Genomic DNA, 24,042 nt, shown 5'->3' on the forward strand with positions numbered 1-24,042 from the left:
GTTGTAGTGTCTCTCAGTATTCAAGTTCATATATGTCATCAGCTAATCTAGCCAACTATCTGTTTGCTTGCTCCATTTCACTTCTTTCACAATTAGAGCCACTATAAAGAATGTCAGGGACTTACTCCAATGCAGGTACAAGGGAGCTGAATTCAGTAACTCCACTGATGAGAGTGCCATTGTAGAGCAATCTGTTCTTAGCAGAGAAGTGAGTTTTAGTCCTCTTGTCAATTTCATTGTTAAGGCTGAAAATGGAAAGACTCCTGCTCAGGGATGCTGGATACATTTCTACAGTGGTGGTGCACAGAGCCATTGAACCAAACTGTACATCCCATATATGAAGAAAATCACTTCAACCCAGAGAGTTCAGCAGCAACCTTTGTTCTGGCACCTATAGTCGTGGCAGGTCATGGACCTAAGCAGAAATTGAAAAGTAGAGCTAAAAGTTTGTCTCTTGGCTGGCGAGAGGGAAATGAAGTAGGATTCTTTCCCTGTGGAAATGGCCATGAAATTTCTTCCAGGAAAAAAATGTATAACTTAGGGAGAAAGCCAGGAGGGACTTTGCTTAGAGATGCTCAGTGTGCGTGTTGTGCCATGGCTATGTGCCGTGAGTAGGACTATTAGTGACTTCAAAAAGTATCACTGGCACTGGGACTGTACATAGAGCTCAAAAGGTCACATTTTGACACGCTGCCATAGAAAGTTTGCTCACCCTGAAGCTAGAGCAATAAGCAACTCACATCAAGAGTTTCTTTACCTCTGATGCTTGGAGGTGAAGGTAGCTGTCTGGCAGAACCAGAAAAATATCCGTGAGACCACAAACAGTGGGGCAACAGTATGTATACCACGCTGACAATCCCCAAGAAATTGGCTGAATTTTATCAAGAGCATAGGCCTTTCAGATCTTGAGCTGGGAGGTAGGAAGCGCCAGTTAAATAGCTCTGTCTACAAAATACACCTGCAGACACCTGTGCCTGTGCAGGCCCCATTTGCAGGGGGGCGGTCCATCTCAACAGCTCTCCTGCATGGTGTTAGCGTATGTTCTTGTGCACAAGAAGACTGGAGATGCAGTTGCACAGACAGACAGCATGGTGTCTTTGTTCTTTCTAGCATGCCCATGTGTCTTGGAGCTCTGTGGAAAACTGGTTTTCATGGATGCAGCTAGAACATATTCCATAAAAAGAAAAAAAGCTGTAAAGTAGCACTTTAAAAACTAACAAAATAATTTATTAGGTGAGCTTACGTGGGATAGACCCACTTCTTCAGACTGTAGCCGTACCAGAACAGACTCAATATTTAAGGCATAGAGAACCAAAAACAGTAATCAAGGTTGACAAATCAGAAAAAAAATGATCAAGGTGAGCAAATCAGAGAGCAGAGGGCCAGGGGGGCGGAGTCAAGAATTAGATTAAGCGAAGTATGCAAAAGGGCCCCTATAGTGTCCCAGAAAATTTGCATCCTGGTTCAAACCATGTGTTAATATGTCAAATTTGAATATGAAAGAGAGTTCAGCTGTCTCTCTTTCTAAAGCAGTGTGAAAATTCATCTGCAGTAAGACACGAACTCTTAAGTCATTAACAGAATGGCCCACTCCATTAAAATGTAGACTAAATGGTTTGTGAATCAGGAGTGTTTTGATGTCTGTTTTGTGCCCATTAACTCTTTGTCTGAGAGAGTTTGAAGTCTGTCCAATATACAAAGCATATGTGGACAAAGCTGGCAGTGGGCTTTGTTGCAAGGAAAAGTCCCAGGACTGGTGTTCCTGCAGTATAGACTGTGACTGTTGGTTAGAATCCTCATAAGGCTGGGAGGTTGTCTATAGGAGAGAACAAGCCTGTCACCTACGGCCTTCTGGAGCATGGCATCCTGATTAAGAATAGCTTGTAGATCTTTAATAATGCATTGCAGTGGTTTGAGTTGGGAGCTGTAGGTAATGACCAGTGGTGTTCTGTTCTTGGCTTTTTTGGGCCTATCTTGGAGTAGCTGGTCTCTGGGTATTTGTCTGGCCCTGTCGATTTGTTTTTTTATTTTTCCTGGTGGGTAGTTCAGGTTTATGAATATTTGGTAAAGATCTTGTAGTTTTTGGTCTCTGTCAGTAGGATCAGAGCAAATGCGATTGTATCTGAGGGCTTGACTGTAAACAACGGATCTAGTTTTGCGTGCAGGATGGAAGCTAGAAGTGTGTAGTTAAGTATAGCGATCAATGGGTTTCCGGTAGAGTGTGGTAGCGATCAGGCCATCCTTGATTTGTACTGTAGTGTCCAGGAAATGTATCTCTCGTGTGGAGTAATCGAGGCATAAGTTGATTGTTAAAGTCCCTGTGGAATTCTTCTAGAGAGACTATACCATGGATCCAAATCATAAAGATGTCATCAATGTATCATAAGTAGAGGAGGCGTAATAGGGGACGAGAGCTGAGGAATCGTTGTTCCAGGTCCGCCATAAATATATTAGCATATTGTGGGGCCATGCGGGGGCCTTTCCATAAAAAGGGATTGGTCAGAAAATTGAGGCCCTGTGCTGGGCTATAACATGCATGCATGTGCCTTAGAGAAGAGACCTGCTCATTGTCTCTGGTCATTTGTGAACTTAGGTGGAGAAGAGGGCAAAAGCGGTGCAGTTCAGACTTGGCACCCTGACCTCTTCCTCCCAATAAAACCAAATACCCAGAGGCCACTAGCAAGCATCTTTGTAAAACAAAGAAACAGTCTTCTCTCCACAGAAAGATGCAAACAGCAGGGAGCCAGACGGGATCCTAGAAATAGCAGCAGGAAGCCAAAGAGCAAGCAGCCAGGCTGTCAGTGCTACTGTAACCTTGATTGTATTAAATAGATGGGAGATGTCAGGACCAACAGAGCGAGATACCCTGAGGGGTTATGAGAAGGGAGGAAGGAATTGAAAGGGTTAAACGTGAGAGAAATGCAGTTACCTTTTAATTACTGTTATGAATGTTAAATGTCAAGGTTCAAACAAATGCAAGATAAAGACTAAAGAGGACTGACACTGGAGACACCAAGTGCAGTTTTTCAGAGGGCAAACACTATTTTCTGCAGTTTTAACTAAGTTGAGAACCTATCTAGTATTTTGTTTCTTTTTTTTCAAAAGGAGATTATTGAGCATGTTTTGGATTTTGTTTGTTTGTTTTGGTATGAGGCCTCACTTAACAAAAGAGAAACTAATTTTATCACATTAAATTTCTTTTGTGAAGCTACAGACTGACACAGCTACCCCCTGAGACTGATTTCCAGATTGCTGTTTTCCAAGATTTTTTCAGTGGAGAAAAATAGATGTTCATGTGCTTCTGTGTTGCTTTTCTAGTCTTTTTGCACCCATGAAACTTATCAAGAAAAATAGACTTTACAAATACTTTTAGTGGATATATAGGCCCTGATTCTTGTGCCTAGTTTCCAGGCAGTTCTGCATAGAGAAGTGGAGCCTTGGTTCACCCCCATGACCGTTTATGCCTGCTGTCTTTATTAAATTGTAGTAGGCCTTTGGCAGGATTAACTAAAATTTTGTTTCCAGCAGGACTTTGATCGTAAATCTCAGTCTTTGGTAGTTAGGGACTTCTTAGTATTTTCATCATTTAAAGCTGTCCAGTTTGTGTTGTGTAGAAAGGTACTTCTGTGTTATGTGTGGTGTGTGTACATGTGCACGTTCTATCCTGAACGCCTCAGGAAGATGTGTAGGCTGTGGATTTTGTGTGTCTCCCTCTTTAGCTCTATTTACATAGACTGGACTGGAGCCAGGATGGTCTACTGCATCAGTGAGCTGTGGAAATGCATCCTCAAATAGCAGCCATTAGTGTGTATTGTGTCACTGATTTGTGCACTAAAGTTGCCACAAGTAGGTGTTGCCACAAGAAACGTCATAGCTCTGTGGGAACCCTCACAGTTCATTGCTTCAATGGTACATGTATTGAGACCCAAGTAGGTCATGACACAGAATGGACCATTATGGCTCCAGACGAGCCATTCTGGTTTTAGCTGAATAATCTGTGTATGGTTGAATGCCAAAATAGCCTTGGATGCAGCAGATTGGAAAGGCTCCTAGGAAAAGATCCCTGCACAAGGTCCAGAGGATAGTGTGAGTTGCTTTCTCAGATAAGTGGTGTGTGTTATTTCCTCCTATTTATTACTATTATCTGAACCTCTCTCCGTGTTCTCTCTGTCTCTCCTTGCCCTCATGTGGATATTAAACCATATAAGTGATACTCTGAGAGCATCAGATGTGAACCCAAAAGAAAAGCTAGTAAGCTGATGAACGGAAGCAGTCTCGGTGGTGGGTGATCCTGCCTAATGTATGTTGTGTTGCAGTATACAGGCACAGAGATGTAGCCTCCAAAGCAGTAAAGTACTTAGTAGCCCCACTTACTTCAATGAGACTACTCATTTATTTAAATAGAATCATAGATTCTTCTTCAAGTGATTGCTCATGTGCATTCCAATTTGGATGTGCGCTGGCGCATGCCCAGTTGCCAGAAGCTTTTTGCCCTAGCCAGTAGCCCTCGAGTCTGTGCAGCTCCCCCTGGAGTGGCGCCCGTATGGCAGCCCGTATATGCACCGCCCACCCGGCCCCCTGCTGAGTTCCTTCTTGCCAGCTACTCCAGCAGTGGGAAAAGTGGGAGGGTTTTAGAATGGACATGAGCAACACATCTTGAAGAACACCAGTTACAGAACAGGTAACTGTCTTTTCTTCTTCAAGCGATTGCTCATGTGCATTCCAATTTGGGTGAATGCAAGCCAGTGCCTAGGAGGTGGGGTTGGAGCCCTGGAAGATGTGTAGGACAGCCCTACCCACCTCAGCATCTTCCCGTGTGTGCTGCGTTAATGCGTAATGCGCTGAAAACGTGTGAATGGAGGACCAAGCAGCTGCCCTCCAGATGTCCTGGCTGGGGACCCTGGCCAAGGATGCTGCAGAGGATGCCTGTGCCCTGGTGGAGTGATCCCTGATCAGGGGAGGGAGACCCCCCGCCAATTTGTAGCACTCTCTGATATAGGCCACTACCCAGGAGGAGATCCGCTGAGAGGAGAGTGGTGCCCCTTCATCCTGTCTGCCACTGGAACAAACGACTGTTGAGACTTTCAGAAGGGTTTGGTCCTGCCCATATAGAAGGCCAGCGTCCTCCGGACATCCAAAGTGTGTAAGCTCTGCTCCCTAGGGGAGGCATGGGGCTTTGGATAGAACACCGGTAAGGTGATGTCTTGGTTAATGTGGAAGGGGGAGACCACCTTGAGTAGCAACACCAGGTGGGGTCTCAGCTTGACCTTATCCTTGTGCAACACCGTATAGAGTGGGTCCACTGTCAGGGCCCTGAGCTCTGACACCCTTCTGTCCGAGGTGATGGCCACCAAAAATGCTGTCTGGTAACTAAGGAATAACATGGAACAGGTGGCAAGGGGCTCGAATGGGGGAGCCATAAGCTTAGACAATACCAAATTAAGGTCCCATGTTGGCAGGGGGGCCCAAACCACAGGTTTGACCCTTTCCATTCCTTTCATGAACCTTTTCACACAGGGTCTGAGAAGACAGATGACATCCTGGCCCCTGGGTGAAATGACAATAATGGCTGCCAAGTGCACTTTCAGGGAGGATAGTGACAGCCCTGCCTGGCTCAAGGCCAGCAAGTAGTCTAGGATATGTGGTACTGGGGCTTCCCCTGGGGATGGTCCCCTTTGAGTGGCCCATATAGTAAACCTCTTCCATTTGGCTACGTATGTTGCCCTCGTGGAGAGCTTCCTGCTGTTTAACAATACTTCCTTGACAGGTTCAATCGGTCATTACCTAATAAATTGTGTTGTTAGGCTTTAAAGTGCTACAGGACTGCTTTTTCATTTATTTAAAGTTAAGTACGTGCTTATGTGCTTTGTTTGATTTGAGCCGGACTGCCCAGCATTTTGCAGGATTGCGATTTTTTTTTGGCCCTAGCCACCATAAAACTGGCACAGCTGTTTGTCTTTGTTCAGGATAGGGACAGCAGGGTTTATAAAACACAGGAGTGGGTGCAGAGGCAGAACCATATAGTGATATTTGACCACCACTTCCATGCTTCCATTGTTTTTATGGCCTTAAGTCCGTCTAGAAACTCCCATGATGACAGTGGAAGTAGCATTTGGCCGGTTGAGGCCCCTTTTGAAAAGCCCATATTAAATTGTATGAAAATCAGAATTAGGGCTGAGTGAAATTTTTCAGTCAAAGAGCGATTCTTCCTCTGTCTCCCCCACAGCACCAGTCCTGCAGAAACAATCCTTTTTTCATAGGGAGGAGACAGGATTTGCACTGCAATATATATTTAAATGACGGATTGGCCTTGCAGTGTTTTACGTAGTAAAACTAGGGCTGCCAGTCGCACAGAACTGAACACCTCCCACCCCCCTGCTGCCTGCCACACCCCAAGGCCCTGTCTCCACTCACTCCATCCCACCCTCCTCTCACTGGCTGGGAGTAAGGGCTCTGAGGTGTGGCTGGGATGAGGGGTTTGGGTTGTGGAAGGGGACTCAGGGCTGGGTGCGCTGGGGTGTTCTGACGTGAGGCAGGGGGTGAGAGAGGTGCAGACTTCAGCCAAATGTTACTTATCTTGGGCAGCTCCTGGAAGCATCTGGCATGTCAAGGTCCCGGGTATAGGGACCAAGTGGCTTTACATGCTGCGTGCCCACACAGGTGCCACCCCTTCTGCTCCCATTGGCTGTGGTGCTCGGCCAATGTGAGCTGTGGCTGGTGCTCAGGGCGGGGGTAGCGCATTGAGTCCTGATGGCCACCCCATGCCTAGGAGCTGGATGTGCTGCTGCTGCTGCTAGGAACCATGCAGAGCCAAGGCAAGAGCCTGCATTAGCCCATCTGCACTGCCAGTTAGGCATTTAATGCCAGATGACCAAAGCTTCCAGGATCCTTTTTCCACTGGGCATTCTGACTAAAAACCAAATACTTGACAACAAATGTTCCCTCTAATTTTTTCTCTCCATGGGTGGAATAAGGTTTTTACGTGCACCAAGGCATATGCAAATGTGCACCACCTATAGAAACACAAGCTGCCAGCCGTGGGCACTCTCCCAATCAGCAGTGTGGCACATTCTCTACTGGGTGGGCCACCCAAGCACTCAGCTTACAGGGAGCACTGCTGGCAACCCTAAGCAAAACTGGCATGAATGCGAAAATGAAGAGGGGAATGAAATTGACCTCAGCCTGACATTGCGGGACGGTTGCAGTGTTGCAGAACTTGGAGTCACAAGAAAAGCAGTCAGTTTGCCCTTTCAGATTTCACTGTCAGTTGGCCAGCGAAAGATGAGTTAGTTTAGCTATTAAGGCTGTTACACTCATTTCTCTCTTCAGAGAGTTGTTAGAATTTCTTCAGTGATAGCAATCAGTGTTATAAACAACACACAGTTTTCCCCTTCGGATTTTCCTTTACCCACAGCATCATCTACATGAGGGGGGAGAAAGAGTGCGTTAAACGACATGAATACCTTCAGGCTACTTTACTTCATGCTGCTAAATAAATCAGTGCAGAGGAGGATTTTATGTGAGACTGGTTAGTGAAAATAATCAGTAAGGTAAGAGCCTATTTAGAACTCAGAAAGATTTCCTGCAGGTAGACATGCCTGCTGATTCTGATTCATGTTAAGGGTCAGATCCTGTCTGCCCAGTGCAAGCGGAGCTTCCAGACCAGTCTGTGGTAGGTTTGCCTCAGAAAGGACTGTGGGCCCAGGCCGGTATGTGACAGTAAGGAGCAAGGTGCAGGCTTTGTGCTCTTACGATGCTCTTTAATGCTTCCAAAAGGTGCTGGATTGATGGTGCCTGGATACCTCTGTTTATCCACCATGCAGGTACAGCATGATGGGCTGTACTTCAGACTTCCTTCCAATATCCCTTAGCCCCTTGGTGTCCAATATGCCCCCCATTTGACACATGTGACGATTGGGGCTATTGAGTGTGGCAAAAAGCGGCTCAGGAAGGCTGCACACAGGGGGTGCCCCTCCAGCCGCTCTGTGCATGTGCCTAGCATGGTATGGCTTCAGCCTGAGGCAGCTCACACAGCTTCAGTGAGTAATCTCGCAGGGGAAGGGGTGCCTGGCTGCGGGCTGGAGGAGTGGCATCTGGCTGGTCCCATGCTGATTGGTTACGTTTCTTTTGGACACCACTGCCTTAGCCTGAGCAGGCAGAACCTTCACTAGGAGTATGAGTGGTCTCCATTCCCATTCCCCATTTGTTCCCAGGCCTCTGTACTAAAGCTGTGTTCATTAGGTCACTGCTTAGTACCAGTTCCATGATGGTTTTGGTGACCTAGGTATTTGTCGCCTGAGGAACAGGACTGAAACCACCAACTCATTTCACCTGAGCCCTTAAACGGCTATGAGCTGGCAATCGTGTTTGGTCACTGTGGAACAGAGCCAGATATAAAAAGATGACAAGGAGGCTTCCTGTGTCTCCTCTACCTGATCCTGGGGCCATTCTGATTTCCCTCGAATGATTGCCTGGTTTTAATTAACAGAATCATTAGAAATTATGACTACAGGGTGACATGAAAGGCTTAAAAGGCCTTTTTTTTTGACCTTTGGGCCCTAAAAGTCACTTATCTTTAAAAATACTTTTCTTGGCAGCTGAAAGATTCTTGAAATGTTCTCTTCTTTCCCCAACCAACCGATGCAGAAGAGCATTATCAAAAACATGGACGAGTGTCTGTGACATCTTGCACTCAGGGAATTGTCTTTCAGATGTGTGGCGTATTGGGTCCCAGAGACCACGTAACAATACCCTGTCTATGTGTAGAGCGCAATGGAAGGTGGTTTTAAGAGACATGGTGGTAGAACACAACACCAAGAGATGCATAGTGTTATGCAAAGAGATCCACGACTAAGCTGCCCTACAGGCCTTTTTGACCTGAACCACCTATTAGCTATTTCAGTGTCAAGTATCAAACTAAAGACTTTGAAGTTTGAGTGAGTTATTAGATCAGTTCCTAGTTTTGTTGTAGACTTTGTGTGACTTTGAGCAAGTCATTGATCTCTCTGGGCTTGTCTACACTAGCTCCCTACTTGGAAGGGAGCATGGTAAGTAGGGTGTTGGGAGTTTATTAAGGAAGTGCTACGATGCATATGCAGCACTTCATTAAGCAAATTCCCCACTGTGGCAACTCCAAAGTGTTAAACTTCAAAGTGCCAGCTCATGTGTAGCTGCGCCTAACCCGCTGGTACTTCTAATTGTCCGGGGTACTTTGAAGTCCCTTTAGTCCTCAAAATGCATATGAACCCCAGCACTTCATTAATAAACTCCCAACACCAGGAACCAGGAACTGATCTAGTAACTCGATTGGGGAAAGAAGAGAACGTTACTTTTCTTGGTGGCTGGAAGATTCTCGTATCTTTAAAGACAAGTGACTTTTAGGGCCAAAAAGTCAAAAAAGGCCTTTTAAGCCTTCCACATCACCCTATAGTCATAATTTCTAATGATTCTGTTAATTTGAGGGGTAAAGGGACTTCGAAGTACCTCTGGCACTTTGAGGTACCAGCGGGTGAACTGCAGCTAGACGCGAGCCAGCACTTTGAAGTTTAACACTTCGAAGTTGCCACCGGGGGGAATTTGCTTAATGAAGTACTGCACATGCAATTCAGCACTTCTTAAATAAACTCTCAACACCCTATTTACTATCCTCCTTTAGAAGTAGGGAGGTAGTGTAGACACAGCCTCTCTGTAGCTCAGTTTCCAGTCTATAAAATGGAGACAGTATTCCTTTATGTCTGCCTGCCAATTTAGAGTGCAATCTCCTAGGGGTAGGAATTGTCTCTTGCTGTAGCTGTGCTAAGACACTGGGAGAGAGCTCTCCTGTCAAGTTAATTAATCCACCTCCAATGAACAGCTGCTCTCTCCCACTGACATAGCACTGGCCACTTGGGTTTGGTGTAACTCAGTGGTTCTCAAACTTTTTTATTGATGACCCCTTTCACATAGGAAGCATTTGAATGCGACCTCCTCCCCACTTATAAATTAAAAACTTTTGAAAATATTTAATACTATGAAAGGCTGGAGGGAAAATTGGGCTTGGGAGCAGAGGGGAGGTTGACAGCTTGTCAACCCTAAGTAATAACAACCCCTAGTTTGAGAATTCTGATTATGTCGCTCAGTGGGAGAGTAGCTCTTGAACAACGTAAGTGGTAGTGTAGACGTAGCCTGAATGTTTGAATATTGCTAGCATGGTGGGGTCTAGTCTTGAATGAACTCAGTCTTTGGGCGCTACTGTAAAACAAATGTGTAACTACACTTTGGGGGTTCACTCTCACTGCTTCTCAGTCAAAAAAAAAATTACCAAAGGAATCTAAAATCCCTACCTTAGATTTTTAAAATTAAAGCTTTTGATCCATGAAGGCAAAGTAGCTTCTGAGAAAATGTGCAGCAGTGAGGTTGGAAAAAATTCAGACCACATACCTAAATCGTATTTTAAGAAACTCCATTCATATGAAATTCCAGTGTGAGAATTTGTCTAGATGACTTTTAATTGATAGCATAGAATTAGTAACTTAAGAGAGAGCTTTAACTTGAAGCTGCGGGATGCAGTCCAGGATGCGTGTTTGAGACAATCCAAGGCCAGAGCTGAAACATCAAACCTGAATCCTGTCAACTTGATGCCTATTCAGAGTCAGTTTCAGACTGAATTTTTACAAAAGTTCCATGTGCTTTTGTAAGGGCTGGACCAAATCATGGAATCTAAACACTTGCTATGTCTTGGGGAATGAAGTTCAGTCCAGAATTTTATAGTGTAGGTTCGTATTCTTTGTAAAGTGTGACTGTGTAAGAGAAATATATATGATGGAGTAAGTACTGTGTTTGAAATACCACCCAGGAGTGTGTCTGTCATTTCATGTGTGTCTATTTGCCTGTCTTCTTCAATATTTTGTTTAAGAATGATATGGTATTTGGGATGTCAGAAGACACAAAAATAAAGAGAGGCTCTTCTTGAAGAGCTTACAGCCTGTAAGGCAGGTACCACAAAGGTAAGACACTGGCTATCCATAGGAGAGAATAATTTACAAGCTTTTGGTCAGTGTTGGTCTTAGATTTTTATACTTCTCATTATGAACTTGTTACTTGTGTTTATTTTACTAGCGAGTTTTCACCTGGGTGTTAGTGGGGAGAACGGTGGCCTGAGTACCTGGGCTGAGGAGATCTCTCCGTGCATAAATGGTGACCGAAGGGAGCAAGGGGCAGGGAGTGTTGGGATGGGTGTCAGTGACTGAGTAGAGGAACTGAGATTATATGAGAGGAGAGAAGGTCTGAAATGGCCACAAATGTATCATTGATATAAAAGAGATCTGGTGGGTTTTTTTCCTAATTTGATTTTTATTTAGGTGTACAGAGGAGGAATGTCCTGAGTGAGCCATGGGATTTGGCCGGGGGAAGCGAAGTAGATTCCTAGCCAGCAGTGGTTTTTAAGATGTTTAGATTCCACATTTGAAAGCACATTAGCAAGAAGAAGGAGCCATCTGAATGAAAGTGGCCATGTCCTGTCTTCTGACAATTTGGAAGTTCAGTTTATCCTTGTTCAGCTTTCAGAGATAAGCTCTAACCTCCAGTTCAGAAGGCAAATCATGGTTACCATGGCATGATTTAGAATTTTTCTCATTTAAATCATTCAAAAATTAAAACATAATCTTCTGCTTGTGAGATTAACAAAGGCTGGATTTTGTTGCCTCTGGAGGTAGGGAAGGAAAAAAGCCGAGCCCCAGCAATAACTGTATGTCTGATAAGTGTGTTTGTTTAGCCACAGCTTTTTGTCATGGCTGTTTCATCTTATTTTCCTCTTGTCCTTGCACTTACTTGCTTGTCTACGTACAGCATATGGAAGGGTTGAAAAGTGACAACTGCTAAATGAAAGTAGATGGAAACTGTTCTTTAGCAATTACAGATGAGGTTCAGCAGCGTAGCTCACAGCTTGCAAGCTGTGTGTGCAGGCAGCTCACTCCCTAGTATAAAATGCCCTCTGATGGCCAAATAAGCATATTACTCTTTAGAAAACTGCAAGTGAAGACACCTTTTCCCAGTGGTCTCTAATTTGGCTGTGATAGTTCTTGTGCTGTACTGAATAATTCATAGGGTAAGAGGGGGGCTTTAGAACATACATATGTTCAAAGAATGAAGATTTGCTTCTTTAATAGCATTTCTAAATGTGTGTTTTGATTTTCATTAATTACAAATACAGTAGTTTAAAAAATCTGTTTAACTAGTTCATTCTTCAGATTTGCAAAGATCTCTTTGGGGCTTTTAGATTTGCGGTATATGATTTGCACTTGTTTGATTTTAAAATGAAAATTTAAAAAAGAAATTGCCACTGGTCAATTGGCATAATTTGGATTGCTGTATACCTCATATATGTTGGATTTTTGAAAAATATGCTGTAGGGAAATTTTTGATTGCCTAGCAGTAGGTTGTCACATAGATATGTCACGTGACTTGGGTGCAGTTCCTGATCTTGGTCTTTCCCAATGCCGGCTGGAAGAGCCTGGAGGTGATAGGGAGGCCAGTGCATGAACCTGTTTCTGGATATTATTTACTTAAGATGGCCTTTTAAAAAAAAATCTCTTCTCTTCTCTGTTTTTTCATAGCTCTTGTAATAGTGTCATTTCCCCAGCATTGTAATGTCTTTCAGGGTAGATAGGATACAAATTTCTAAAGTGAATTATAAGCAGAAAAAGAAACTTTAAAAATACAAGAAGAAGAGAAAAGGTGCACAAGCCAGTATAGTTTTCCTTTGCAGGTCACCTTTAATTGATTTTTTTTTTTTGCTGATTAAACAAGCAGCTGTGATGGAATAGATGAGATTAACAATACTATCAGTGATAGTTCAGCATAGGAGAGGAATGAGGGATTGGGATCTTTATTCCGCCTTATTACCTTAGGATGGTCATTCTCTGGTTGTATAATGTAGTCTGCTTTGCTGTTTTGTCTGTTAAACAGCAGAGGAGCAGGCTCTTATGCAGTTATGGTACATTTTCTTCATTTATATAAAAGTAAGTAATTTAAAACAATTACATTTCCTGTGTGAAGGAATCCTACAGTATTCTAGTCCACTGTATGGCTCACTAAAGAGAGAGTAGCTTTTTGTTTCCAATCAACAGGTGTTAAAATGCGAGTCACTTGTTACTACTGAAACATACTACTGATGTTTAACCTGCTGTATTTTTGCTTTCTCCACCAGACTGCAGGAACAGGCTTACTACACCTTTTTTCTCCATGTTTTATCTTCGATCATAACAAAATAGCTTCCCCAACCATTTTAGATTTAGCTTCAATCACTCTCTATTATACAGTGCCCCTTTTAATATTAAAAGGAAAATGGTAGTAGTGATTGACAGCACTGGAGAGTGTAGCCCTCTAAAGACAGATCAGTAACACCACAAGCCATAGGCAATGTCAGTGCATACGTCTTCCACAGAGTCAGTACTGCTGTGCTTCATGGGGCAACCTTTGGTGTTGAGAGTTGCCATGTACCAAGTCAACATTATCATACTGTTGACCACAGTGTTGTTTCTTTGTAGTGCGCACACGTGCCCAGTAGAACCCAAGCCCAGCACTTTTGGAAGGGTCACCAAATGGCCAATGAAATAAGTCACTTTTGGGCGTTATGATTCTTGACAGAATTCAAACCAGTGACTTAAATGTGAAAAGCTTATCATTTCCCATTGAACCTTCTAGTTATCCCCTCTGAATGCCCTTATTTCCAGAAGATGATGAGCACTTGACAACACCAATATTATGTCAATAAAATATTACATCTAATTAGCTTTAGTTTTTACCTTAGCCAAGAATTCTCTTTGTCTCCTTTTTTTGAGGATGGTGGTGTTTCGGAGGCTGACAGCTTGGTGTGCCAAGAGTCCTGTACATATGCTGCCAGAGTTGTTGCCGTTTCGTTGACAAAGATCAACACAAACAGTAACATGTACACATGCATGACCACCCCCCCACCATTGACATCACCATGTTGTGATTGAGGCACCACACCAATAAGACAGCTAACTGAAAGTTCATGGAGGCTGTTTGTGTAGGAATTTCAAAAGTTCTTGAGGAACTTATGTGTCCAACTCCCATTGAAAGTCATTATTATTTATTAGCTATGTGTATTACCTTAGCACCTGGGAGCCCTAACTCCCTTTGGTGCTTTAGACATTCTACTCAATTAGTAAAGCTTTATAATCCCTCAGGATCTAACTGCTCTTTTAATGCAGTGGAGAAACTGGCTGCAGATGTCCCCAATTTAGAATCCAGCCTCAGGTCCTGATCCTGCCAGCCTGAACACCACATGAACGAGAAGTATTTTTAACTCAATGGGGGTTCTTAAGTTAGCAAATTCTTCACATGGGCATGAGGTTCAGGTGTGTGTGAGCAAGGAGTTGCCATGCCCAGTCATACCTGGCTTCCATGTATCTCATGGCAGTAAGTGCCACATGTTGATTTTGAGCATAACTCCAAAAAAAGTAGTTTCTTTCATATCATTTTAAAATTTCTGGTTTGTATCTTTGTTCTTGTACTGTCAGTAGCTAAGTGTTGTGAGCTACCTTCTCTCTTCCGTTCATTATTGCGCATGCCTGTAGGCAGCTCTGACGTGTCTGTCTAACCCGAGTATAACCCATGCTAACACAGTTCAACTTTTGGTCTCATGCGATTAAACTCTGAACTGAGTTTTGTCAGTTGGCTCTCGCCTCTGCAGTAAGAGATCTAGTCCTTTAGCTCAAATAGTAACACTCATACTTTTAGCTGGAGGGATTATGAATTCAGGACCAAGCGACCCCCCAGCCAAGGAGATTGTCAGGAAAATTGTTTTTTCAATTTCTCCATTTGGAAGTCATTCCATGTCTCTGTTTTGTTATTGTTGCCTCTCTGAATTCTCTCCACAGGTGCCCCATTTCTGCTGTATCTTTTCAAGAGAGGGTGGTGGCAGGGACTAAACATGGCATTCCGCTTGATCGTGTATCATTACTTCATACAAAGTCACGACTGTCTCACGCATTCTAATGCTATGTTTTTGCTGCTTCTCTCACCTTTTGCTGTCTCCTCTTCTTACCTTAGTAGTGCCCTCTTTGTTTCCCTCCCTGACACAAAACTCAGTTCTCATTCTCTGTGGGTTTCATGCCATGCCCTCCCCCTTACATCTGCTGGTATGATCAGCAGTTAAATAGTTAATGGTGAGCTTTTAGAGCTAAGACTCAAGTGCTATTAATGAAGGACAGGAGAGTTCACCCCTCTTTGAACTATTGTTTCAATGAAATGTTTTAAAAAAATGATAAAATCATAAAAATACCAAGGACTTATATGGGCTCTTCATCAGTAGATCTCAAAGTGCTTTACAAAGGGAGGTCATTCTCCTTACCCTCCTTTTATAGCTGGAGTAAGAAAAGCTTCAAGAGGTGAAGTGATTTGCCTAAGGTCACCTAACAGGCCAGTGGCAGGGCCAGGAAAAAAGCTTTTAGAAGCTGGTGTCTTGGCAAATGAGAAGGCAGTGAAGATCTACAAAGCCTGGTATCATCTGATATGCACTGCAGAATCACTTGACTGCATCTGTAATCCACTTTCCTGCAGTTTTGGAATGATTCTACTTAGAGAGCACTCAAATCCTTCAGTATCCAGGAACCTGATAGCCCTCGCAAGAACCAGTGCTTTCCATGGCAGCAAAAGAGGTCTATGATCATGTTTACAGGGTGTTTATCTGTTTTCTTCTCCCACCCCAAAGCCACAGCAAGAAGTGCAAGAAATAGTTGGCCATAATATTAGGGGGAACCTCCTTTATTAACATAAAGGAGATTCCCCCCTAGTATTGAGCTTCAACATTCAGCTTCCCCCCTAATATTACACTTCATTCAGCTCAAGAATTTCAGAAAAGTTCCTCACAACATATAACAGATTTTATCAAATTTAGATCATAGAGATATTATTTCTGTAGAACCATAATTAGAGTTCAGGTTAATGGCAAGTCTTATTTGGATCTGTCTCTGCACTAGGGGAAAAAAAAAAGATGTGTCTTAACTAGGGCTGCCATATCTCCCTGTCCCAAATACAGGGCAGGGAGATGTCAGAGGGAGGGGTGGCCCCTCCAAGCCCCAGACCCCAGGGAGCTGGGAAGGAGGCGGCAGCTGCCTGCGCTCCCTGGGAACCCAGGAAAGCAGCAGCTGCTGGCGTTCCCCAGAAGCACCAGGGAAGTGGCAGCCCCCAGCTATCCCCAGGAGCCTGGGGAAGTGACAGCCCTTGGTGCTCCCTGAGTCCTGGGGAAGTGGTAGCCACCAGCAATGCCACGCCCCCCCCCCCCACTTCCCTGATGCTCAGGGAAGTGACTCCTTCCAGCAGCTGTGCCTGTGCAGCTGCTGCTGGAAAAGGTGACAGAGAAGGTTGTGGGGGAACGCCCAAATACAAGACAGTGGCTACGTCTACACTAGCCCCAGACTTCGAAATGGCCACACAAATGGCTATTTCGAAGTTTACTAATGAATGCTGAAATGCATATTCAGCGCTTCATTAGCATGCGGGCGGTCGCGGCACTTCGAAATTGACGCGGCTTGCCGCTGCGTGGCCCATCCCGATGTGGCTCCTTTTCGAAAGGACCCCGCCTACTTTGAAGTCCCCTTATTCCCATCAGCTCATGGGAATAAGGGAACTTCGAAGTAGGGGGGGTTCTTTCGAAAAGGAGCCCCATTGGGACGAGCCGCGTGGCAGCGAGGCGCATCAATTTCGAAGTGCTGCGGCCGCCTGCATGCTAATGAAGCGCTGAATATGCATTTCAGCATTCATTAGTAAACTTCGAAATAGCCATTTGTGTGGCCATTTCGAAGTTTGGGGCTAGTGTAGACACGGCCAGTGAGTCCCTTTTAAAAAATAAGTTGGGATGCCTTTTTGGTGTCCCAAAGACAGGACTTTCCTGCCCAATATGGGATGGATGGTCACCCTCGTCTTAACATCTGTAATTAACTCATGTAGAACAAGGCAGGTGTAGTTTTCACATGTTGGTTGAGCTAAATTTGGGGCAAGGCCTTAGATTTACCTTGACCAAATAATTCATTAAAACAGTTGGAAAGTTGTGGAGTAGATGAAGATAAAGAGTGGAGTAAGTTATCAATTAAAGTGAGTCTCTTAAAACTTCTGTAAAAGGTACAATCAGTAGAATCATCTGCGTTGTCATGATGATCATAAAATCTTAAGGAGGAAGGGGCTGGATTGTTGAACTCAGAATCTTTGTGGTAAATTCTTTTCCGGCCTGGTAATATTTAAAGACGTGACTTCCAGTGTAGGACTGACCTGTGATCATGGGATTTTGTTTCCTGCTCTGCTACTGGCTCTCTCTCTTCCTCCCCCACCCTGGGATTTGTTATTGGTCTCTAGTTATTTATAAAACACCTATGTGCATTTCAAGCACTATACAATGATTACAAATGCAGTGAGACAGAAGTTCTCACCAAGGTGTTTTTGTTTTTGTTTTTTTTTAATCTTGTTTTTAAAAAGTTGAATGATCAGAAATTGTTGATTAGCCCTTAGGTCTAGAAGTTGTTGGAAGTCCACCACTGGGGCATTACTTTAGCTTGGAGGGAGATGCCAGTCTTGCTCATGAAGCTGCCAGAGTTCACATTTCTCTGCTTTCTGGACCTTCTCTGATCAGGACTAGGTAAGGTGTTGGTAAAGCAATGCCAGTGGCAATTCTGTGAAAGGCTCTCACTCTACCTCTGACTTGCAGAGCTGCATGTGTGATAGATTAGGAGTGGAAGTGGTTTTTTGAATGGTCCCAAGCTAACATACTGTGGGTACATCTACACTTGTCCCCTTCTTTGAAGGAGGCATGGTGATCAGGCTGATGGGAGATAACTAATGAAGTGTTGCAATGCATATGCAGCACTTCATTAGGTTAATTCTCCGCCATGGCAACTTCAAAGTGTCAGACTTCGAAGTGCCGGCCTGCCGTGTAGCTGTGGGCACTCCGAAGTGCCCGCGCTACTTCGAAGTGCTTTTATTCCCCAAAATTTTGGGGAGTAAAGACACTTTGAAATAGCACGGGCAAGTCAAAGTCGTGCAGGCACTTCGAAGTGCCTGCGGCTACATGGCCTGCCGGCACTTCGAAGTCTGACACTTCGAAGTTGCTGTGGGGGAGAATTAGCCTAATGAAGTGGTGCATGTGCATCGCAGCACTTCATTAGTAATCTCCCATCAGCCTTGGGGGTAAGTGTAGACGTAACCTGTAAGATATTTGGATGCTAAGGTGTCATGGAAAGACTTTGTCCAATAAAACCACTGTTCTTATGGGCTGCCTGTACACTAGCAAGTTCTTTTGAAAGATTTTTCTAAAGAGGGGGGCTCTTCCGAAAGATCCTGCGGAATGCCTACACACAAAAAGTGTTCTTTCAAGAGTAAATCAAAAGAATGTGGCATTGCTTTCGAAAGTGCTCTGCCACTCCCGTTTCAGGATGAACGCCTTCTTTTGAAAGCTGTTTTCAAAAGAAAACTTGTGTAGATGCTCTGTGGGTCCTTTTTTTTTTTTCGAAAGAGTAGTCCTCGTGGCTCCTGATTTTTCTATCACTGGCATGTTTTTTCCAAAGAGCAGGGGGGCTGTGTGGACGCTCTTTCGAAAAGAGCAGATCCCTCTTTTGATCTGTTTTTTTGTGTGTGGATGCACTCTTTCGAAAGAAGTTCTTTCAGAAGAGATCTTCCTGAAGAGTTTCTTTCTAAAGATCTCTGTAGTGTAGATGTAGCCATGATATTTTATGTTATGATAATTTTTGGTCCGACAGCATGAGAAAAGAACATCTGAATATTCCTATTTCCTCTTTACTTTTAAAGTATAAATATAGTTGTAAATGGAGACAGGTCAAACACCCACCCTGTGCAGTCCTTTGTTATGGTGAGCCCAGGATGGGAGGGGTGACAGAATATGAAATTAGATAATTATCACAAGAGATGTACCCAGGCAAATAGTGCATAATTAAGTTCTTTTCAGACTTCACCTAGTCTTCTAAATAATGGGCATTCCTTATATACTAGATGCATGACTGAGCTGCACTCCAGATTTGATTCTTTTGCAGTCCTTCCATACATGGATCTGGGGAGAGTTCTTTACTTTTCAGAAGCATTTGGCTTCAGCACTTTCACACAAGTGCACAGCATGGACAAAAATGTAGAAAAGCTAAACAGAGTGCATTTCATTGTTTGGAAACATCCGTTTCTGTTACTTATGAGAACAAAATGAAGCCTAATACATATAGCTTTTCTCTCATTTTCTTGTTCATGGGTTGTGTGGTGTTTAATAGGCGGTACTGAGAAGCTGTTTAAAATGTTTTGTATTAGGGTTTTTGTTCCACTCCTCCCTTAAAATTTGTGTTTAGGTGGATTTCCTTTAAATAAATAAATAAATAAATAAATACCAGGCTATCATAATGTCCCAGTGTTTTCAAGGAAATTTACATTTTGAAAGACATTATTGGAGACCAGCAAGGACATGCAATTACTATATGTAAATCGTTTCACTGGTCTCCTAATCTTGCTTAAGACCAAACACTACAGTTTTTTTTTTTTAAATGTCTTCCTCTTTCATGGTCATTAAAATTTCATTGTGTGGTAAGATTTGTTTGTTTTAACTGTTCTCCCTGGTACTTTTAAGTTTTGTCCACTTACAATTTTTGGTAATGATTAATCTTGTGATTATTATGTGATTGAATTGGATGTAGAAATCAACTGAACTGTAGAAAGAGTAAATAGAAGTTTTCTGTTCAACTAGCTGTGTCCTGCAAACCAAAAAATGGAAAAACCTTTTCTTAATTACAATTTCATGGAAAGGATGTGAAGTGACCTGCTTTTTTCAGTGCCATTCACATCCGGTTTTCTCCAGCTTATTCATGCCTGCCAAATCCCACTCTGGGTGCTCTTGTCATGTTTTTAATAGTCTCATAAGTTCTGTTCTTATTGCTGCTTGGTATCATCACAAACACCTGTCAAACAGAAATGGACTGGTTAAAATTATTAGGAGGGACCTATTTGTGGAAATTACATTAAGCTGTGCTGTATGCCTGTGGTGGGAATTATTACTTATTATTTTCCTTTTCAGAAAGCTCTGCTCCAGGGAATGATAGGGTGAATAGAATTGGTCTGAGAGGCTTTGTTCCTGTCACTTCTGGTCAGAAAATGCAGTGCAGTCAAAATCAAAACACTTTGCAAATCATGTTAATTTCACCAAAATTTTGTTTTGGAGAAAGGAAGTTCAAGGTTTAAATTCCCATTTGGTTATTTTTTGAATGAAATTTCAATTTTTTCTTTCAAAAATTTCCTTTTGAAAATTTCAAATACAGGTTGAACCTCTCTCATTTGGCAGCCTCCATATCTGACTGATGCTGGACAAGGGAATTTTCTGGACCATAGGTGGTCAATATTGTCTAGCTGCCCATTATCAAAACTTTCACTGCTTATGGAACTCTTAGAACATATTTAGTGGTAAATAACAGGTAAATAACAGCACAGAACACTGAGAGCCAGGACTGGTGTCTGTAAACAAACTTTGTGGGATCATGGGAAGCTTGGCCACACCCCTAAGTGGCCGTCACTGGGCTGACTAAAATCATACTGGGTTATGAATCTTACTGGATGAGAGAGTGCCGGACTAGAGAGGTTCAACCTGTATTTTAAATACTAAATTATTCACATTAAGCTACGTTAGCTATAACATAAGGGGGTGTATGGAGCTGGTAAGAACGGAATATTAATCAAAATCAAAATAATGTTGCCAGACAAGAGAGTTCCGGAGTAGAGAGTTTCAACCTGTATAACATTTTAAAAAGTTAAAACATTGAGATCCTGTGTGAGTATGCAAATGAGGTGCAAGATATTTAAATCCATGCCTCATTTGAATTTACAGTTGGCTGTATTTGCATTCCCCTTCCAAAAGGGAGGGGCAATGTAGCCACAGCCATAGTGAATGAGGGAACTCATTGTTTCTGTTCTACATATGGATATCAAACTATGATGTATGTCCTCTCCTGGTAACAGTGGGAAGCAAGGATGGAAGAGAGTGGAGATTCTGGTTTGGAGAAGATGTAGATCTGGCTTTTATTAATGGTGGGCCAAACAGTTAGAAGAAAAATATTTGTTTAGATGAGTGGACTGTATTTAGTGGGTGGATAATGATTTGAGAGGGCTTGTAACATGTATTTCACACACACTGTATGTAGGGTTCTTCAGTATGGAACTATATAACTTTATATTCTAACTGTCAGACTTAACATATAGGTAACAAAATTTTTTTCATATGTTGACACAGATGTTTCTGTGCAATTTATAGCCTGAAAATATAATTGTTACATGCAGAGCTGCTGAAATGAGCAAACAACTTTGCAATGGAGATTTTGACCATATGAATAGTGACTACATTGTAAATGAGAACTTTTATTGTCAGATTTGTTTGAATATACAGCATGTAAAAGTGTAGCCTCAGTAATGAGAGTAAAAAAAGCCCCAGGGCCTGTTTTGATTGCACTGGTAGTACTGTAGATTTTATCAGAAGAAACATAAATACAGCCACTGTGAATTGTTTAGTTCCATGAAACTGTCACTACCAAGAGGTAAGTGTATGTTAATTGGAACTTTATAAATAACCTGTAATTCATTAGGCGTTTTGACAGATTAAATACACTTGATTAAACAGAAATATAAAAACATAAATTATAATTCCTCAAAAATCAGCTCTGAAACTGCTGCCCTGGATGGTCCATATGAGATGCTGAGCAGTCAGCAAGGGGCAGTTCAGAATAGGCAGCCAAGAGAAGGGGTTGTTGTCATCTGTGGAAATTTGGAGGGAAAAATTGACAAGAGAAAGATGGGTTTGGTAGATCTTGTAACAATCAGAGGTGGGAAAAGTACCCAAAAAATTACTTTGAGCAGAAGTGCAGCTGCTTTGGGTGGAAAATGTACTTAAAGTCCAAGTTACTGGGGGCAGAGTGGGCAAAAACTGCTTGAGTAAAAGTATGTGTGTGTGCATGCGCATTCACACAGACACACTTCGCACACTTTTTGGATACTTTTTCCACCTCTGCTAACAATAGTACGGTATGAGCTAGGATTCTGAACTGTTATTTTACCTGTCCCAGCATGGTGCAGTCTGGCGATACTGCTGGGGAAATCTGTTGAAGAACTTGAGGCACAGAGGAATAACTGTGCTTTATTCATGCCACATGGGAGAAAGTGCTGCTGGTCTGAGAACGGGAAGATGAAACCCCTAAAATCTGCAGTGGCTCTTTGTGGACAATAGTGTCCATCCCACATGATCTAGCTTGCAGTACATTACTCTCATGAGATCCACAAATGACCCTCTTCTGCCTTGCTCCCAGTGGAGGCAGAACCTAGCTCCAAAGTGTGCGTGGACCTGCTGCCCAGCCATATCTCCCCAGGATTTGGGTGGGATTTAGTTAAATTAAAAGACATGTATTTCTTTTAAAATGCTGATAATGGAAATGCTATCTCTTTGTCTGGCTTTGTCGACATTAACACAGCTGATTTTTTAATATAACAAGCTCTTGACTTTAGGAAGCTTCTGTGGCTTGAATGGAAGTTTTGGTACTTCAGAATGTTGCATTAATTATTAATGTAAGTGGGAATCATGCTCTGTAGCATCCCTTACAGTTAAAAAAAATCAATTAATTATTGCTATAAATCTCTGAGATTATGCTGCAGTCATATTGCTGGGAAATTGGCCATTAACTACCAGGAAATCGCTTATTTTCCATGAGGCAGAATTCAGTTGTACCAACACAACCCTTTTCTTTTTATAAATTAACTATCAATGCAATGCATAATTGATAACCATTTATAATAATAACAATAATCTCCATGAAATTGTCATCTTGGTATGCAGCAGATTTGTTAGTCTTCACATTCCCCTCCCATTTTCACCCTAGCTTACTGCATGTGTTAACTATTAATAGCTTGTGTTTTCTGGGAGATAGTTCCTGTGCTGACCTTTTGCCAAGGGTGAGGGGGTGGGGGAGAAAAAAGAGGGAAGAGGGTGTATAAATTTAGCTGTTGTAGATGAAGGGGTAATTTTCAAATACATAATAAATAGTCATTAATGCCATTTATTTGACAGCCCCAAAGGGCTTTGCAAAGGTGAATTAAGTATTTTTATCCCCTTTTTACAGAAGGGAAAGCAGATGCACAGAGGTAATATGTGTTGCTCAAGATCTGTTTCTTGGTATCATACCCAAATTTTCTATTTCCCAGACCCCTTTGTTTACCATGGTCCTTGTCACTTTGTATCACAAGACAGGGTGGCTTATAATTTTATTTATTGTGTTGTTAAATTTTATGTATTTTACGTCCATGGTGTGAAACTCTGCCACCAATGGAATAGACAGTTTTCTATAGTACTTATTAGATAAGTGTAATTCCCTTCCTCTTTTGTACTGTGGTACCCTTGAATGAATGAATGGCGCATAATTTGAGTTATTACTCTTTTTTTTTTTTGCTTTGACTGTTTTAACCCTTTGTTTCTTCTCTTCATTGTGCCTCAAAAAATGGAAACTTGGAAGCTCCATACTGAGAGTTCCTTGCTGTAGTAGCCTTTTGCTACCAGTATGTGGCACTAAATCAATGTGTAGTATTACTACCCTCTCTGTACTCATTGCCTTTACTCTGAGTTTCAGAGAACTGCCCTGTAGCTCCTTATTTGATATAGCTCATGAGTGTCTGCAGCAACAAAGTAGGGAGGTGTGTTTAACTCACTAAGGATCCCAGGAAACCTAAAGTGACTGTTCCAGAAGGTATCTCCAGCGGCTAACCAGAGTGCTGTTGTCAGCTTCTGTGATCAGATGGTATACACCCACCTTTCTGCCTGTGGGTGGTCTCTAAGTAGCCTTGCATCATTTGTGTGTTGAACTAGACTCCTTCAAATACATAGACTATTTTGATTAAACTTATATCTAACAGTAACTCACAATCTAGTGCAAGGGGGTGGATCTTAATGGAAGATAAGCCAAGGACTTGTTAGTGCCTCCATCGTTGTGTGTGTGTGTGTGTGTGTGTGTGTGTGTGTGTGTTGTG

At 42.7% G+C, this 24,042-nt stretch overlaps 1 protein-coding gene across 2 annotated transcripts in view; it reads left to right on the forward strand.

The window, feature by feature from the left end:
- CTBP2 (C-terminal binding protein 2) overlaps positions 1–24,042 on the forward strand; it is a 267,959-nt gene that overhangs the window by 136,777 nt on the left and 107,140 nt on the right. The gene's annotated exons all lie outside the window — the stretch shown is intronic.

The sequence above is a fragment of the Carettochelys insculpta genome, chromosome 7 (assembly GCF_033958435.1).
Source record: "Carettochelys insculpta isolate YL-2023 chromosome 7, ASM3395843v1, whole genome shotgun sequence".
Lineage (NCBI taxonomy): Eukaryota > Metazoa > Chordata > Testudines > Carettochelyidae > Carettochelys > Carettochelys insculpta.